The following is a 7,388-nucleotide window of genomic DNA, read 5'->3' on the forward strand; positions in this document are numbered from 1 at the left end:
TTGAGAATCTTCTGTCTAAATATGGTGTGAAGCACAAGATAGCACTTGCTTACCATCCTCAAACTAATGGTCAAGCTGAAATTTCAAATAGAGAGATCAAGAACATCCTTGAGAAGACGGTCAAAATCAATAGAAAGGATTGGGCGAAGAAGCTTGATGATGCTTTGTGGGCATACCGTACAGCTTTTAAAACACCTATCGGGATGTCTCCATACCGATTAGTGTTTGGAAAGGCATGTCATCTTCCTGTAGAGTTGGAGCATAGAGCTTATTGGGCTGTGAAAAAGTTTAACTTTGATTTGAAGGCAGCAGGTGAAAAGCGACTTCTTCAATTGAATGAGATGGAAGAGTTTCGGAATGATGCATATGAAAATGCCAAGATCTATAAAGAAAGGACGAAGAAGTGGCATGATAAACAGATTCTTAGGCGAGAGTTTGCTCCAGGACAACAAGTTTTACTCTTCAATTCACGACTCAAACTCTTTCCGGGAAAGTTGAAATCAAGATGGACGGGACCTTATACAATTCATGAAGTTTCCTCTTTTGGAGCAGTAGATTTGAAGGACAAGACTGGGAACATTTTCAGAGTTAATGGTCAGAGATTGAAGCACTACTATGGAGAGCAAATGGAGAGGAACTATGCATTTATTCCTCTTGGAGATCCTAATTGATGATCATTGAAAAGTCTGGCTGTAGACTTTAAAACAAGCGCTTATGGGAGGCAACCCATATATCTATCTTTCTTTCTTTCATTTATTTTATTATCTTTATTTATTTAAGTTTTAATAAATTAATTTTTGATGCAGGTATTTAGCAAGAATAAAGAGCTGGAAAATTTTTAAACCTCGGAAGGTTCACCATGAAACCAGGGAAGTTCCTTTATTTCTTCAATCCTTTTTACTTTTGCATCACAATGAGGACATTGTTTAGTTTAAGTTTGGGGGTGTAAACTCCTATAATTATTTGATCCTCTTGTTTTCTAAGTTTTGGGTTGTTGATGGGTTGTTTGATTCTTTTACCAAGCATGCATTGGAGTAAGATTGAATTCTCTATGACTCTGAAATTTGTGATTGAAGATGGTTTTGAGAAAAATTTTCAAAAATTTCTTTTATGTCAAGTGAAGTTCTGTGGGTACTTTCGTTTAAATCTTTGACCTTGAACACAATTGAGCACATAGTCGTTTTTCTCTTATTCCATTTTGCTTATGAAGAGAAGAAGTTGAATTAATTGAAAGAGGGAGGTTCGATTTTGCTTTGCTCTAGAATCCGTTGATGGGTCCTTGAGGCGAAATCCTAGTTGAGACCAAATATTAGAGAAATGATCTAGGCATTTCTTTGGCATAACCAAAAAGCTTTCCCAGCCGTCCTAAATGTCATGCCATCATTACATGGTGTGTTTCCATAGTCAACCCCCTTGAGCCTTCATGAGCCTTTATTGATTCTTTAAACTACATAAACCATGCCCGCTCTAAGCCTGAAAAACAATGAATCTATCGTTGATAGTTTGAGAAAATACTTTGGTGGAGAGTTACATTTAAAAGAGAAAATTGGTTTCATCATGAAACGTATTATGTTTGCTCTATTCGATCAAAGAAAAAGAAGAAGAAGAAAGGAAGTGATATAAAAAAAAAAAAAAAAAAAAAAAAAAAAGAGAAAAGAAAAGAAAAGAAAAAGAAGTCGCCAAGCGGAAAGTGAATTACCTCAAATTTTGTTAAGGGAAGTGTTGGTATTACATCAGTGATTACAGCAATAATAATGCCACAAGTATGAGCATATTGCCAAGAAAGAGCTATGATTTGAATCATGTGAGTTTCTCTTTTAATGTTCTTTTCACTAAGTATTTTCCTAGTTTGATTTAATTTCCCATATCCAGTTCTTTCTTAACCCTCACCCTGTGGCCTATCATTACAACCTTAATAAAGACCTTTTGATCTTTGATTTTGGTGTTGACTACATTAGTGGAGAGGATTTCTGAAAATTGGACTTATGGGGTTAAGTTTTAAGAGAATTCTTCTGATTTTGGTTGTTCTACTTTTATCTGAGTTTGCAGGTGGTTTGAGGTTAAATTGACTATATCACACACCCACTCAAGGTCTTAGCTTTAGGTTGAAGTAAACGCCTAACTCTTGCTTGACAAATTGCAAAATTTTTGATTGATTTTCTTGCTATCTTTGATGTTAAAAGAGTAAGATACTAGAGATGAAATCTAAATTCATAAAAGCTTGGTGAATGATGATACTTCTCTTTGGGGTCGAGTTGATATTGCCTAAACTATCATTTGTTTTTCTTTTTGTTTGAGGACAAACAAAATTGTAAGTTTGGGGGTATTTGATGGATTGCAAAATTTCATATTGCAGATTTTACAAGTTCGCTCGAGCGGAGGCTTTTGGCCGCTCGAGCGAATTCAGGCAGATTCAAACGCTCGACTGCCGCTCGACAGGGAGCTCGAGCAGGTTGCTGAAAAATGAAGATCGCTCGAGCGGAGACATTGGCCGCTCGAGCGAAATCAGGCAGAGTCGAACGCTCGATGTGCGCTCGATAGGACGCTCGAGCGAAATCAGGCAGAGTCGAACGCTCGACGCGCGCTCGACACCCCGCTCGAGCGAACATCGTATTTTGACAGATTTTAGGTTTTCCGCTGTGGGACCATATAAAAGGCCATTCTTCACTCTAGAGCCGCGGTTTTTTGACTGGAGAACACTCTTTGGGAGAGAAAAACATAGCTAGAGGGATTCAAATCATTTGTTTTGGAGACGGAATTCCAATTTATTGCACGTACGTTGGATTCATACACGAGCACGGACGGGAGAAAGGCGTTGAATCGTTCTCTTGAGCTTTTGACGACCAGTTGAGGCTGCAAGGAGGATTTTTCAGTGTTTATTTTCTTCTTCCCATCTTCTCAGAACAATTATGGTGAATTCGTTTATGTTGAATTCCAATTCTAGTATGAGCTAAATTTTCTTCTTTCTAGGAAAACGATGTAACCTAATTCCGAACTATGCTTGTTTGTTCATGCTAATTTAATGCAATTCTCTCTTTGTTTATCTGATTTATTCTGAGTTTAATGCTTCTAATTAACTGGCCATTGATTAGATGATTATTAATCTTGTGATTTGCTATCGAAAGAGGGAATCATAGGGTAGATCTTGGATATTTCAGCATAGGTAAGTATAGAGATCGAAAGACTTGTATGAACCTGTGTAGTAATTAAATCATTGGTCTTATTGCGTTCTTGATTATTTAATTTGCATACTCTTGTGTGAATTGATAAACTAGAATCAATTCCAATTGACTATCGAAAGAGGCTTTTGGATGAATTAGAGATTTGCTAATAGACAAAAGAGGTTTAAGTTAAATTAGCTGGATGAGAAAAGCATAGTGAAGAATTATGGTGAAATCGATTTCCTAGAAGTTTTCTTCCCTATTGAATTTGATCTTCAAACATCAGTTTTACTTTCTTTGCTTATTTCTCTTGAGTTGATCTAGTTTTATTTGCTACTACAAAAACCTTAGCGATTCCTCTAGATAGAATTGAGATTAGCATAATTTTGGTATTTGGCAAGAGTAAGGTACCAATCCCTGAGGACGATACTCTTCTTATTACTTTACTATAAAACTACGATACTGTGCACTTGCAGTTTTGCACCGGTCAGTAGATATAGGCTATACTTATAAAGCCTTGGATTTTGTTTCTTAGTTATATGCATATGGTTACTATTTTAATTTAACTACTTCAAACAATCTTGAAATTTTTGTTGGTTTTTTGGTTGAAAATATTGTATATGCTGTTACTTGAAAATATTATGTTTGGTATGTGTATTCTGATATGATGACAATATTGTATATGTTTACTTCTCCCTGGAATGGAAAAGTTCCATATATATAACCTTTTCAGTCACGCTATGATATGTGCATTAGATAAGGTTTTTAGTCAATATGTGATATGTGCATTCCAACATATTGATATGTGCCTTTAAACAGAAGAATGAAAAAATATGTTTATGGTATGATGCACATTGTTGTAGTGCTTTTTCTTGTAATAGTTTTGGCTCGTACAAAATAAAATCTACAGTCTGCGTAAGGAGGGATTAAGAGGTGGTTTTTAGCTCCTAGTTGTCTTTTACACGTAGTCTCTAATGAGTACTTTTGTTATGACTTCTAAGATAGTTGGACAGTATATAAATAATTTATCAAGTATAAGCTGCTTCAACGTCTAAAGTGACATGAAAATGGTTACGTCATGGTTATACAAAATGGTTATAGTCGATGGTTATAACATTATCAACGTTAAGAACATGTGTACAAAATAGTTACAAATCCAAGTGACTAGTTACAAATGATGAACTATATTGGAGTCTCTGACTCACAAAATCAACACTCCAGTCTTGTATCATCAAAGTTCCAATCTCTCACAAGAACCCTTACAAAAAAAAAAAAAAAAAAAAGCTTCATATGATATTTGTTCCAAGCTCAAATTAACTACTGCTAACATTAAACAAATCCAAAAAAGTAAAAAATTATAAAACATTCTATTGCAACATTGTCATCCTACAGTAAACACAAAAATAAATAAATAAATAAAAATAAAAATAAAAAAACAACAACAACAATCAACTCACTTTTTAGAACGCCCCAAATCTTTCTTTCAAAGTTCATGAATCTGATACCCAGTTTTTAAAAATCACCAAACCCACAATCATTCTTCCAAGTCATAATAAAAGAATGCAAAACTACAAATATGTACATGAACACAAAAATCATTCTTCCAAGTGACAAATAAATTAGTTGCAAAAAATGAACGCCAAGCCTATCAGAAAAGTCAGCCCCAAAAATGAGCACAAACATCTTAATAATATTCAAGAACTACTCAACTTAATTATGCTACCAAACATCTTAATATATATACCTTGTATCTTATACTTAGTCTGCCACATTACGATCTGGCCAATGTGGCTATAAAATTGATCTACAATCCCAAACCTACATTAATTATATGGTTAAACCAGTAGTTGTTCTGTTTTGAGTAATATTTAAATTTAGCATAAATAAGTGTTGCGATATAATACATATGGATATCAACGTGTACATCTTGATATGTAGGATTACAACAAGAGATTTCTTCGTCCAAAAGTTGAGAAGACAATTGTAACCACCAAGAATAGAGAAAAAATTCACAACTAATATCATTAACGAATCATATTATATAAACCATAGTTATAAATAATACCACAGTTGGTTCAGCAGAAGAGACTATAGGAAACTAAGGAAAGTCACGCTCAGCCAAGCTAGGTGAGCCAAAATCTGTCACAATTGTTCTATTTAGGTGCAGTCTATTCTTTTGTTCATAATTTCAAGACGTATAGTTAATGTCAATAGGTTACAAAATATGATTAAAAATACAAGATACCTAAACTACCTGACTTACCTGAGCTCTTTGAGTCTTCCTTGCTTTTAACCTATTCACTGCCTTCTCAGTCGTGGTCTGTTTCTTCTTAGAAACTGGCTTATCTTTACAACGTGCAGCTACATGACTTTTAATTTGTCAGACCCTTTTATCACTCCTAACGACTCAGTTGAATGATTATCATACTCTGGCTGACATCAACCTACTCGAGCTTCAACTTACTTAACTTAGTCATTAATTTCGTACAACCTTCATTTGAGGTGCCTACAATTGAAGAAATCTCGTAAAAAGTCTTACTCAATTTATTCATTCGGTATGCATTTGGACTATAACTTAGATTGTCCCAGCTACTTCGGACAAGCGTGTAATTTAGTTTTAGATACTTCCTCCACCTATCAAGGAAGTATTTTGTAGGCAACTCTTCCTTGTCATGAAGTGCCAACACATGGATGATATGTCTACACAAAATGTCCTTAAAAGCAAACAACTAACATGTGCAGCTTGCTTCGCAATCTTCTTCGTTAAACTTAATAGCATATTTTGTATTTTTTCTAAACCCATCCATAACGAGGACGTGATCGGCTACATGATATGTAAAAATCTCTCATTCACTCCGAACCATTGATGAGCAACAATAAATCAACCCTCCTAACTCTTCTTGAACTTCTTTAAATTTTGCATTTGTATAAGCTGCTTGGAATTGCCGTTCAATGCCATAAAAAGTTATGCACAAAATTTGTATGTGGAATGAATTGAAGTTAGCTCCAAGCTTATTCTCAATCTTGCGCCTAAGTGCATTATCATACTGTTCTACAAACTGCTTTAATGTTGTCTTTGAATTTATATAATCATCAATGAAAGCATTCATACCCTCGCTTTTCTTACTAGTTGACATTCCTACCCAAAATTCGTTCCTCAGGTATGCTGGCACCCACAGATGATGCTTAGAATATAGCAATTCAAGCCATGAATTATCACGTAGATCAAAATTATCAAGAAGTTGCAGCCAATAATACTCGAATTCATCAGGAGTCAATGTGTCATAAACACACTTGTGTGCATAATCCAAAGGAAAAAAAAATCATTTTCCATAATAATTGAAGGAGATAACATAGCATTCAAGAAATAATCATGTAAAACAAATACCTATGCAGCTGACTTTTGATGCCATCATATTGACTATGTGACCCAAACTTCTCAGGAACTTTTTTCATTATATGCCACAAGCAAAACAAGTGTCGAGATTTTGGAAATACCTCTACAATTGCATTTTGCATAGCTTTATCCTGGTCTGTTATGATGGCTTCTGGTGAACAACCATCTATGTGCTTAAGCGACGACTCAAACAACCATATAAGTGTATTTGTGAAATCAGGCCACATCCAAAAAGAATCCATTAACCATGATAAATGACGCCCACAAAAGGAGCCAATGACATTTTGTATATATTGGTTAAGTATGTTGTATCAAAAGTTATAACATCACCAAACGACTCGTATGCATCTCTACTATAGGCATCTGTCTAAAACACATTTCGCAATCTAGTGTCATCATCAATGCTTATGACATAATAGAAAACATCAGTTTCCACCTGCATATGAGTGAAATAGTTTTTTAGTGCTTCGGCCCCTCCTAGCCTAAGTCAAAGTAATCTGACCTCACATATGTAATTATGTACATTTCTTTCTCCAAACGTCAGATTTTCATACTCTCCTGCCTCAACGATGCAAGAATTGTAGTTCTTGCTCAAGTGAATGCTAGCCATATCATTATTCTAGTTTTCTTTTCGTCGACTCATCCAACTTCTTATGACAGTTAATGTATCTTGCTTTTCCATAACTAAAAGCATGAGTGTGTTCAAGGACAACATGGGTCAAACAAAATTTACCTTTAAAACCTAATATTGTATTAATCTTTGCATTGCATCTGTGATGACCCGCTTTTACGTGTATTTTCACTGAAGGGTTGTTTTTAATTTAATTAAT

This window comes from Carya illinoinensis, chromosome 5, assembly GCF_018687715.1.
Source record: "Carya illinoinensis cultivar Pawnee chromosome 5, C.illinoinensisPawnee_v1, whole genome shotgun sequence".
In the NCBI taxonomy this organism is placed as follows: Eukaryota; Viridiplantae; Streptophyta; class Magnoliopsida; order Fagales; family Juglandaceae; genus Carya; species Carya illinoinensis.